Source organism: Herpailurus yagouaroundi, unplaced genomic scaffold, assembly GCF_014898765.1.
Source record: "Herpailurus yagouaroundi ecotype Mexico unplaced genomic scaffold, PumYag 216, whole genome shotgun sequence".
NCBI classification, from domain to species: Eukaryota; Metazoa; Chordata; class Mammalia; order Carnivora; family Felidae; genus Herpailurus; species Herpailurus yagouaroundi.
Genome location: NW_024412447.1, coordinates 1,871,450 through 1,882,414, shown reverse-complemented (window position 1 = coordinate 1,882,414; position 10,965 = coordinate 1,871,450). Strand labels below are relative to the sequence as shown.

Sequence of the window (10,965 nt, the reverse complement as noted above, 5' to 3'; positions counted from 1 at the left end):
CCTCGTTCCGGAGACGTGGCTCCCCGACCCTGATTCTCTCGCGAGACCACCACGCCCGCACTCCCGGTGGGGTGTCTCTCCGGGCTCGCGAGCCACGCCCTGAGGGGGTTGCCCGGACCTGCAGGATGCCGCTTGGGAAACTGAGGCCAGAGAGGGCAAGACCTCAGAACGAAGGCTCCCCAGGTCCATTGGGTGCCGAAGAGCTGCCGGGGCGGGGGCCGAGGCTGGGGGTCAGGAGACACAGGAAGGCAGGGTGGTGGGTGGGGGGCCTCCGGCTCCTGCAGGCGCAGAGCTGAGCCTGCTCCCGGGTGGGCAGGCCTGCCCTGACTCGCGCCGACCGGCACCGCTCGGGGCCCGGGCGCCCACACAGCTGCAGACCCGCGTGCCCCCCGAGGGGCCCGTGCCAGCCTCCACCGAGCCTGGACTTGAGCGGGGGTCGCCGCAGCCGGCCTCTGTCCCCCAGCGCGGCGGCCGGGTCAGCGGCAAGGCCTGCCCCCACCCGGGCCTTGCCCTCCGTCGGGGCCGTCCTGCTCGGAGGAGGCGGCCCAAGCCACAGGCCGCTCACACGGCGCCCCCCCTCCCCCCACCGGGGCCCTCATTCATTCCCGCGGTCGCGGGTTCTCTCCGCGTGGCGGTCAGCAAGTCGCTTGTCCCCTCTGGGCCGTGATGCCTCCCGTATGGCAAGAGGTGCCCGACCCTCACGACGTGTCCGCGGAGGGCCCCTGGGAGGAGTGGGGGCAGGAAGCGCAGGGTGGGGGCGGCCACGGTCCCTGACCAATGGCAGCTGCAAGGTTGGAGCTTCCCGGGCCTCCCCAGGGAGCTCTGGAATCCTGCTCTCGCCCACGCGCATGGCGGAGAGGTCCTCCCCCCACCCCCCGCCTCTTCCCCTCCTTGTCCAGGGCCCCCAACATCCCTCCCTGCGCTGTGGGGCCCCCGCAGCCCTGTGAGGCAGGTCTCCCGTCCTCAGTCCCTGTGACAGATGAGGACACCGAGGCTGGTGGGTTCTCCCGCCGCCCCCCCCTCCCCCCGCTTCCCCCCTCCTGCCTGGAGGCTGTCAGCAACCCCCTCCCCCGGCTGGCCTCTCCCCCTGCAGCCCTCGTGATCTGCATACCCTCGGAGCTTTGGCCTGCCTTTATGGGGGCCTTGCCCGGCCGGCACCCTCACCTCCGGCATGGCTCAGGCCTGCTCGGGGCGGCTCCCAACTTCGGGGCTGCCGGGGGCCCGCGTGGGGCGGGAAGCTGGGGGCCAGCCCCCAGGTAGCCCCCACGGCCCTCGGGGGCCGAGAGCCCGGTGGTGGGAGCGGGCAGGCCAGGGCTGGGTCACCGGCCCACAGACACCCTCCGTGTCCACCCCAGTGGGTGCACTGAGGCTCAGGAAGCTGTCGGTCCCTCGGTCCCTCGGTGAGAGGCCGCTTTGCCGGACGACCTGGGGGAGGTCTCAGGGTCAGAAGTGAGGCCCTGCCTCCCCCTAGGGGGCTCCAGCCCGTGCTCCTAAGAGTTTTCTCAGCTGTAAAATGGAGGCGGTGCCCGGCCTTCCTGCCTCATGGGATTGCTACACGACCCCAAAGAGCAAGGAAACACCAGCATCTCTGCACGAACGGGGAGGAGAGACAGGCCAGGCCCCCCCCCCCCGTGTGCCAGTTTCAAGGCATGCTCACCCCAAGGCCAGGAGCCCCAGACAAGGTCCGTTCGAGCCAACCTTCCCTGCCGTCTGAGCCGGAGCCCAGGACTGGGCTCTTCCTCCCACTCGGCACCCCCAGGTGGTGAGCTCCCCATAGCTGGATGTATGCAAGTGGGCAGGACCCACACCTGGGACTGGAGGCCAGGCTAATTGAATCCTGGGATTCCTGAACACAGACATCCTGGCTTCTGAGGACAGAGGCAAGGCGGTCTCTGTGGTGGGATTCCGGGCTCCGTGAAAACCTCGAGCGTGAAGTCAGACCAGCCCAGACTTGGGGCCTCCTCCACCTCTCGATGCCGTGTGTCCTTGGGGCTCAGCTGCCCCTGCTCTGAGCTGAGAGCTGCCCTCCTCTCAAGCAGAGTGCCCACTGCCTGCTCCAGGCCGGAGGCACCCCCGGAAGAGCCGGCCGCCTGCATGGAAGGAGGGCCGCACACGGGGTCCTCGAGGTGGGCTAGAAGGCACTAGGCTACGGGGAAAACAGAGCCGGGACAGGAGTGGGACATGTGGGGCCTGTGGCCTCACGGGGAAGGTGACGTTCTAGTGGAGATTCGAAGGGGGTCCGCTGGGGTGATGTCTGGGGAAGAACGTTCCAGCCCAGAGCGCAAACAGCTAGAGCAAAGGCACTGAGGCAGGAACAGGCACATCCCTGGAATGGCTCAGAGGCCGAGGCTGGACGTCAAGGAGAAGGGAAAGAAGGGGGCCGAGGACCTCGGGTTCGAGGGTGGACAGACAAGCCGAGGACAGGGCCCCCTCCTCCACAGGACAGGAGCTGACCACTTGGCAGAGGCTCCCTTCCCGCCACCGGAGTCCCCGGAGGAGGGGGCGGCTGGGGACTTGGGGACAATGCCAGGGACAAAGGGCCGGGGCAGGGGGCTGGATTTACGGCCTCCGCTGACCCCGGCGGAGAAACCAGCCTTGTTGGGCAAGGCTGAGTTACCGGCGACCAGCCTGGGGGTAGGACAGCCGGGATGAAAGCGTCAGAGAAAGGATTAGCCGTGGCCCGAAAGGCCACGCAGGGCGCCATGGCAACCGCGAGGCCGCGGAGCCTTGGGAGAAAGGGGCCTGTGTTAACACCGGCACAGCCTCCCCAGTGGGGCTGGGGGCTTGTTAACCAGCTTACCAGGCAGCGCCCGGCCCATTGACATGGAAATCCAGACCTGCCATCCGTCAGCCCTGAAAAGGCTTGTCGGACCCTGAAAAGATGCAGCGGAGGAGGAGGGGCCCAATGGGCAGGCGGGACCGGCGGGCGGGCAGGTGCCACCGGGACGGGAATGAGCCCCCACCTTCCTCCCTGCATTCCCCCACTGCCTGAGAGGGGCTGAGAGTTGCCCAGCCAGACACCCACTGGATGGGGAGATATCGGGGCCCCGGGGTCGAGGGGAGAGCTGTAGGTGCTCGAGGCCACAAGGTCCACGTGGCCGTGCTGGTCCAAGCCAGGCCCGAGGACCACAGCGTGGGGCGGTGGGCCAGAGGGGCCGCCTCTGGCCTGCATGGTGGGGGAGGGGAGCCTGGGCCTAGCGCCGGGGGGCCACCCCCACTGCCGTGCCGACCCCTCCTGCCGGCTCTGCCTGGGCCTTCCACTCCGAGCCCCAGAAGTGACCTGTCCCCTGGCCGCGTGACCACCTGAGGCGGGGCCCGGGGCCACGCCGAGGCCTGCCCTCTGATCAACCTGGCCCTCTCCCTGGGGTGCCGTGCCTGCCGGGCTCCTTCCACAGTGCTCTGGCCTCGCGCATGCCCAGAAAATATGCCACGGTCATCCGTCAGGTTAGCCCTCGGCTGGACGCAGGGCCGGCAAGGGGCCTGGCCTTCGGGGCCTGTGTGTGCTTGGGAGTGGGGAACGCCTGCCAGGGACGGGGTGAGGACACGGCGCCCCTCCCCACCCCAGAGCAGGAGGCTCAGACTCTGGCCAGGGAAGCAAAGCCCCTGGAAAGCTGAGATGTGCAGAAGCGCCTGGGCAGGCAGAGGGGAGGGCGGGAAGAGGCTGGGCAGGTGTCTAAGCCCTGTTGACGCGGGATTCCAGCCATCTGGAAGCCCCCTCCCCGCATGGCTCTACCCTCTGGGCTCCGGGCAGAACCCAGGGGGTGGAGGCAGCCGGCGGCCTGGGCACTGGAGGGCGTGGAAGGCCTGGGGTGGGGGTGGGGGGACGCTGGGGGGAAGGCAGGCCCCGAGGTGGGCATCCGGCCCGCTCTGCAAGGCATCGGCCACGTGGCTGCATCTCCAAAGCTCAGTCCCTCATCCTGAGCACAGGTCCCTGGGCTCAGCCCTGTCCCTTCTGGAAGCGGGGGGGAAAACCGGCCCCTCACGGGCACCCACCCCTCGACACCGCGCCCTCCAGCCTTCTCTGGGATGATGTCACCCGCCAGGCCCCAGGCGCGGTGCTCACACTCCAGCCTCCTCACTGATGAGCCGCCCGGCAGGCCACAAGTGGCGGTGGGGGGAGCCCACGCACAGTGGTCGGGGAGCAGGCTGGCGCCCTGGCCCCCCCCCCCCCCCCCCCCTCCCCGGGTGGGGTTTCCCCAGGGGGAGGCCCCAGCTGCACACAGCTGGTGCGGGCTGGGGGGCCAGGAACTTGAGAAGGATGTGCCCCCACAGCTACCGAGGAGGGGCCACAGGCGCCCTTCGGAGCCTCAGGCTGGGCCGGCTGGGCCTCCCCCTTGTCCTCAACCCCCCAGCTGCCATCTGCCTCTGTCCCTCCTGGGGAAGGAGGAGGGGCTGGCCCACATTCCTCTGCACAGGGGCCCCTCCCCGCATCTGGCCTTCTCAAACCTCCTTCCTTCCCTAGCGGGCCCTGGGAGCCCCTTCCCCACCCTCTACCTGCTGGGAGGGGCCCCTCAGGAAAGCAGGGGCCGTCCCTGCCGGTGTCTGGGGACTTGGATAAAGAAACACACTCAGACAGGCAGCGGCCTCCTTTCCCCCCAAGCTGGCCGCCCTGTGGGTCTGTGTCCTGGGTGCCCACTGTGTGTGGGCTCAGGTGGGTGCCCCTCAACTCCTCAGGACCTCAGAGAGCCCCTGGAATTGGGGAGTGAAGTGAGAGGGAGACCCCGGGGAGGGGGGGGGGAAGACCAGCTGGGCAGTGTGGAGCCGGGGTGCCAGGACAAAGGACTGGGTCAGATGGGCACCCCTGCCCCCAGCCTGCACCCTGGGTGGCATGGGCCATGGGAGCCCTCCACGAAGAGGCAGATGATCGGATCTTCTCCCACGGGCCCTGAGCGGGTCCTGAGTGATCACAGCAGGAAGGAGGGGTCTTGCACTCACTGGGTCAGGCTAACTGGGGGGGATGATGGCAGACCACGGGCCGGAGACAGGGCACATTGGGTCCCAGAAGAAAGCACAGATACCCCAGGCTCAGGGCCTTTGTTCCCAATGATCCTCAGAGCACTCTGGACGTCCTGGAGGAGGGGGTGCCGGAAGCCGGGCCACGGCAGGGTGCATAGGAGTCTGCTAGGAAGAGAAGTGTGTGTCTATCGCAGGACCTGTTTTCTAAACTTCTGTGTGGGCCCGACACTTCATTCACTCGACCAATTGAGCACCACTCCGGGCACAGGGACAGAGACTGGTCCAGACAGGGCTACCCCATTTCCTCACAGCGGGAGACTTTGGGCCGCATGCCTCGAAGCCCAGGGATGAAAGGAGAATGAAAAACAAGGGCAGATGCACGCTGGGACGAGGTTCTTTGAGGGGAAGCTTGCAGGCCTGGGGGAATGGTATGGGCAAAGGTCCTGTGGCCAGAAGGCTAGAGTGTATGAGGACCAGACAAGGAGCCAGTGTGGAACCAAGTGGGTGGCACCCAGTCTGGGAAGCTAAGCGCCACACCACACCCTGTGTGTGCAATTTGCAGGGAGGTTGCCACCCCCCCCACCCCGTGTGCACCCCCGTCCCACAACCGGACATCCACTCGCCAGAGCCCAGGGCCTGGCTGGCAGTTACGGCGAATGCCAGTGCACACGTAGGGGCGCTGAGGGCTGTGAGGGCTGTCTGCGTGCAGGGGCCAGACGTGGGCACGCAAGGACCCTGGGACCCCAAGTCACACACTAAGTCACACAGGCACAGGGACTCGGCAGAAACCCGCAGACACAAGCGGGCTGTTGGCCTCCCCTCCCCCCAGCGCGCACCCCAGCCGCCAGGCGGACCCCCGTCCCCTCATCACCCCTCTCTCTGGCTCTTCAGCAAAGCAGTTGCTCGAAACTAATTCAATTTTCCGCCTGGGAAGGGCCTGGGGAGGTAAGGAGGGGTGGAGGCTGGGAAGACGCTTGTGAACAGGTCGGGCGCTCCCCTCCCCCCCCCTGCGCCTCCCTGCCCCCTCCCTCCGCCCCCCCCCCCCCCCGTGGCGGGGAGCAAGGCGCAGACGGATGGGCGGGTGGGCGGGACGGCCCCCCCCCCCCGGGGCGGGCCTGGGGGGGGGGGGGGGAGGCTTGGCCGGGGCCCGGGTCCTGGCCCCCCCCCCCCCCCCCCCCCCCGCACTCCTCTCTTTGGGCCTTGGCGCCCCCTACCACAAAAGAGAATTGGGACTGGGGTGGGGCTATCTGAGCATAAACCAGACAGCGGAAGTGGGGGCGGCCTTGGAAATCCAGGATCCAACCCACCGCCTGGACTGAAAGGCCCAGGTCCCGGTGGCCCCACGCTGCAGGCCACCCGCAGGGCAACCAGGTGCTGGTGGCTGAGCGGGGCCAGTGTTGCGGGGGAAGAAGCCGGTGAGGGCCCATCACTGCCCCGGGGTGGCTTACTCCCAGCCCAGCCCCAGTATTTACAGCGGGAGGTGCGTGCCCGGCGTGTGCACACGTGTGCGTGTGTGTGTATGGTGGGCAGGGGGCTGAGAGGGAACGGCTTGGGGACAGAGCGGGCCTGCCACGCTCCCTGCCCCCACCCATCAGCCTCCCTGCTTTTCTGGACCCCAACCCCCGTCCACAGCCCCCACCTGGAAAGCGCCCCAAATGGGCAGAGGAGACCCACCGCCACCCCGTCCACTAGCCCCGGGGCCCCACCGGCCTCACAGGTGCAGGGGCAAGTGGGGAGGGGCCACACTGCTCTCCTGGGAGCCCCAGGGGGCCAGCCTGGGCACAGGACTGTGTGTCACTCCCCTTCCTCACCAAACAACTGCTCCCGGGACCCCTGCTGACGGCACGGTGGGTGCGTCCCACGGGTGAGCAGCAGCCGGCAGGTGAGGGACCCCGGGCCCTGCACCAGGGGCGGGGAGGGGGGTCCAGGCGCACGCTGCGACTCTCTGGCTCATCAGCACGTGGAAGGCAGCCCGGCATCTGGGCCCAGGGCTGCGGGAGGCCCGGCAGGGGAGGAAATGGGAGAGCCCATCCCTGGCGAAGGGCTTCGGGCTGAGGCCCAGGCTCGCGCACACAGGGCCCCGGAGTCGGGGGTCTGATCATGCCGGCGGGGGTTCTGCTGGAGCAGGGGAGCAGGACACCTCAGCGACGTGACCGGCGTAGGCCCGGCGGGGTCTCAGACGCAGGGGCGGACGGGTCTGGAGGAGGCCACAGGGAAGGCCGGGGGAGCAGGCGTCACCTCGGCCCCGAGAGATGCCAGAGGCGGGTCGGGGGCGGGTGGGGGGGGGGCAGGGCTCTTGAGCGGCCGTCCACCCTGCCCGCCCGGCTCCCGGTGACCTCCGGGACGCCCGCGGCACAGCCCGCCTCCCTTCCTGCCCCCCCCCCCCCCGGCAGCCCTGGCCCACGAGGCAGCCGCACCCCTTCCTGCCCACCTCCCAGAGGCCACGCGCCAGGGGCCCGCGGCGGCCTCTCTGGCCTGTGCCGCCGGAGGCCACGTGGGGAGCCTGTGGGGCACTGGGCCCGCCAGTGGGTGGGGGCGGGTTTTGGGCACAGGTGACCGCCACTGCCCTGCTGGGGCCAGGGGACACGAAGCATCTGTCTCAGCCCAGCCGAGCGTACACCCATCCCCCCGTGCACATGTCCACACACCCACTCACCCACACCCGCCCCCATCCACGCACACCCGGCCTGCCCACAGACACACACACCCCCACCTGTCCACACGCACACACACACACACACACACACACACACACACACACACACTGAGTGCTGGCCGCGGACCCTGAGCAATGCTGAGTCACAGGCCCTGACCACATGGCATCCTGTTCTAGGACCCCAGGCTGGCCACACCTCAACACCCAGGCAGGCGGAGGGGGAAATGCAGGTCCTGGGGGGCACCCGCAGGGGTCACTGCCTGCACTGAGGTCACTCCCAGCGGCCACTAGGATGCCATCCTGGAGAAGAGGTCCCTGAGGACAGGCGGTGGGGGGGGCACGAGGGTAGAATCCTGGGTTGTCGGACTACGGGGCGGGGCCTCTGTGCCCGTGAGGCCCCGAGAGGTGAGATGTGGTCAGAGAGTGAGTGTAGGGAGCAGAGATAAAGATACAGACATAGGGACAGAGAGTGATGAAGACAGTGAGGGACAGACAGTGAGACATAGAGAGGGACAGAGACAGTGAGGGACAGAGACAGTGAGGGACAGAGACAGAGAGGCACAGAGACAGACACAGAGACAGTGAGGGACACAGAGAGGGACAGAGACAGTGAGAGACAGAGACAGAAAGGCACAGAGACAGTGAGAGACAGAGACAGTGAGGGACAGAGATAGTGAGAGACAGAGAAAGAGAAGGACAGAGACAGTGAGAGACAGAGACAGCGAGGGATGGAGATAATGAGGGACAGAGAGGGACAGACACAGACACAGAGACAGTGAGGGACACAGAGAGGGACAGAGACAGTGAGAGACAGTGAGACTTATGGAGAGGGGGTGTGAGTGCCCCAAGGGTCCCGGCCTCTAGTCTGGGGCCCCCGCGAGGGCGGGAGAGCCTGGAGTCCCCGTGCTCACCCCGCTGGGGGGGCACAGGGGGTGAGGCTAGGATAAGCAGGCTTGTCTCAGCAGCTGCGGCGAGATAGTCCTCGTGGGGGCATTTTTTCCTCATCGAATCATCCTGGGCTCGGTCCAGGGCCCTCTCCCCAAGCTCTGAGCGACCAACGCTCCCCCACAAGATGCCCTGAAGCCGGCGAGGGGTCTGCGAGGGGCCTTTCCCACAGCCTCTCCTGGAATCCAGGGCTCGCCCCGGGCGCTGAGCTCAGGAGGGGCAAGGAGAGAACGCGGGTCGGCTTAGACCCTCCCCCATCTTAGGGGGCCCCACCCACCCCTGCATCCCTGCATCCGTCTGTCCGTCGGGCAGTGTGGCTCCGTCCGCGGCCCCTGGGGCCGACGCCGGGTCTGATCCCACTGAACAAACACCTCCAGGCTCCACGGGGTCAGGGCCAGAGACCCGGAGGGTGGGCTGCGCCCCCCTGAACTCGGAGAGCCCCGCTCTGGACCCGGGAAGCCACCGGTCTCGGGGGCGGGGACACTGGAGGTCTCAGGGAGGAGTCGTGAGGGAGAGGAAGACCGAGTCGCGTCCCGGCCTGCACCCCCCACACCTGCCACGACTCTCCGATCTTCCCCACTTAGCGTCCTGCCCCTTACGGACAGACAGACGGAAGACGGGCGTGTGAGTGGACGGACAGACGACTTGGAAGGATGGCTGCGGATGGAAAGGCAAGAGGGAAGCCAGGCCGGCGGATGGGAAGATGGACAGAGAGAGGGCTGCTCCCTGGCCGGCCGCTGACGGGACAGATAGGGAAATGACGCGCAGGTGCGCCGATGGTCAGAGAAATGCACGAGCACACGGCCAGACGCACGGAAGGGGGATGCGGCAGGTAGGACAGAGCCCCCCAGAGATGTCCAGGGGCTCATCCCTGGAACCTGTGACTGCCACCTTCCGTGGTCAAAGGGACATTGAAGAAGTGGATAAGTGAAGCCAGAGAGGGGGAGATTACCGGGGTCCTGTGGCTGCCCCCCCTGCGCACCCCCCCCCCGCGATGCCATCACAGGCGTCGGGGCGGGGGAGCGAAGCCGGCAGCCCACCACGTCGGGGGAGCGCTCTTGCGACCCTGAGCCGGGCAGCTGACCTCCAGCTGAGGATGCCAGAGGCTTCTAGAAGCTGGAAAAAGCAAGGAAACCGATTCTCCCCCAGAACCTCCACGAGGAACCCTGGTCACGCCTTGAGTTTAGCCCGTGAGACCCATCTCTGACCCACAGGGCCGTAAGACGGTACGTTGTGCTGTTTGAAGCCACTAAGTCCACGGTGATTTAGTACGACGGCGATAGGACACAGCACAGATGGGCGGAGGGACGTGGGACGGACAGACGGTGAGGAGGGGCCTAGGGCTCGTTCCGCAGATTTACACTCGGACGAACCCTGGGGCTGTAGGCTGGGCGGGAGGACCAGACGCCCCAGGCTGGACGGGAGTTTAGACACCCCAGCTCCCAAGATAACCACTTAGTACCCGTAAGACACACGGCCCCAAACCTGAGCGTCACAACTAACTGGGAGGGACAGAGACATCCAGAGACACCCAGAGACAGTCTAGGCTCACGGGGACCCAGGTGACCCTTGTTTGGAGGGTGCCCGGGGGCGGGGTTCAGGGCAGGTGCGCCGAAGGGAACCCCATCTTCTGCCTCCCGTGGTCCTAGTCCAACCAGGGCCTCTGCACCTGGGAAGGCGTCCTGGCGGGTGGGGACGTCAGAGACCCCCGGCAGCCGAGCCAACACCACAGGCCCTGCGAGCCTCCTTCCGCCCACCTCGACGCAGCACACGGTTCGCGCACGCCTGCATGCACGCGCTTACCCACACCACGCGGACGAGGGGCTCCACCCGGCTCGGCCGGCCTCGAACTGCCGACCTCGGCCAGGTCCCTGCCCCCCCCCCCCCCCATGGGCTGCGGGAGCTTGGGCCTTTGGAGGTGGGGTGGGGATGGGGACAACGGGTCATCGCGGGGAAGGGGAGCCAGGGCCGGGTGTGAGGGGGCGTCCGCCCTGGCCCTCACTCATGTTTCTGACCACGAGGCTTCCTCCCCCGCGCCCCTCTGGGGAGGGACTGTAATTAACTTCTTCCTGTTCAGATCAGGAGTCTGTTTCCAAAAACATATTTCGAAGGATTATTTTGCAAAGGAAATGTTTTTGAAAGAATCTCGTGTCCGTCCCAGCCCCGGGGAAGTGGCCGCAGCAGTGAGGGCTCAGGGGTGAGAGTGGCCACGGTGGCCCTGGTGGCCCTGGTGGCTGCAGTGAGCTGGTGAGCTGGCCCTAGCCCGTCCGGGGTGGGGAGGGGGCGGGGATGGGGGGGGGGGGCCCAGGGCTTGGTGGGAAGAGGGTCTCTACTTCCTCCCGCCCACTCTTTGCCCCCTGCTTGCCCTGGGGCCCCCCCCAAGGCTCAGCCTGGGCCTTCTCGGGGGT

At 67.5% G+C, this 10,965-nt stretch overlaps 1 long non-coding RNA gene across 1 annotated transcript; it reads left to right on the top strand.

Annotated features, from left to right (window-relative positions):
* Positions 1-8,826: 8,826 nt before the first annotated feature.
* Positions 8,827-10,682, top strand: LOC121017504 (uncharacterized). The gene is made up of 2 exons (XR_005784783.1): positions 8,827-9,882; positions 10,207-10,682. It is a non-coding gene; the product is annotated as an uncharacterized LOC121017504 (long non-coding RNA).
* The last annotated feature ends 283 nt before the right edge of the window (positions 10,683-10,965 follow it).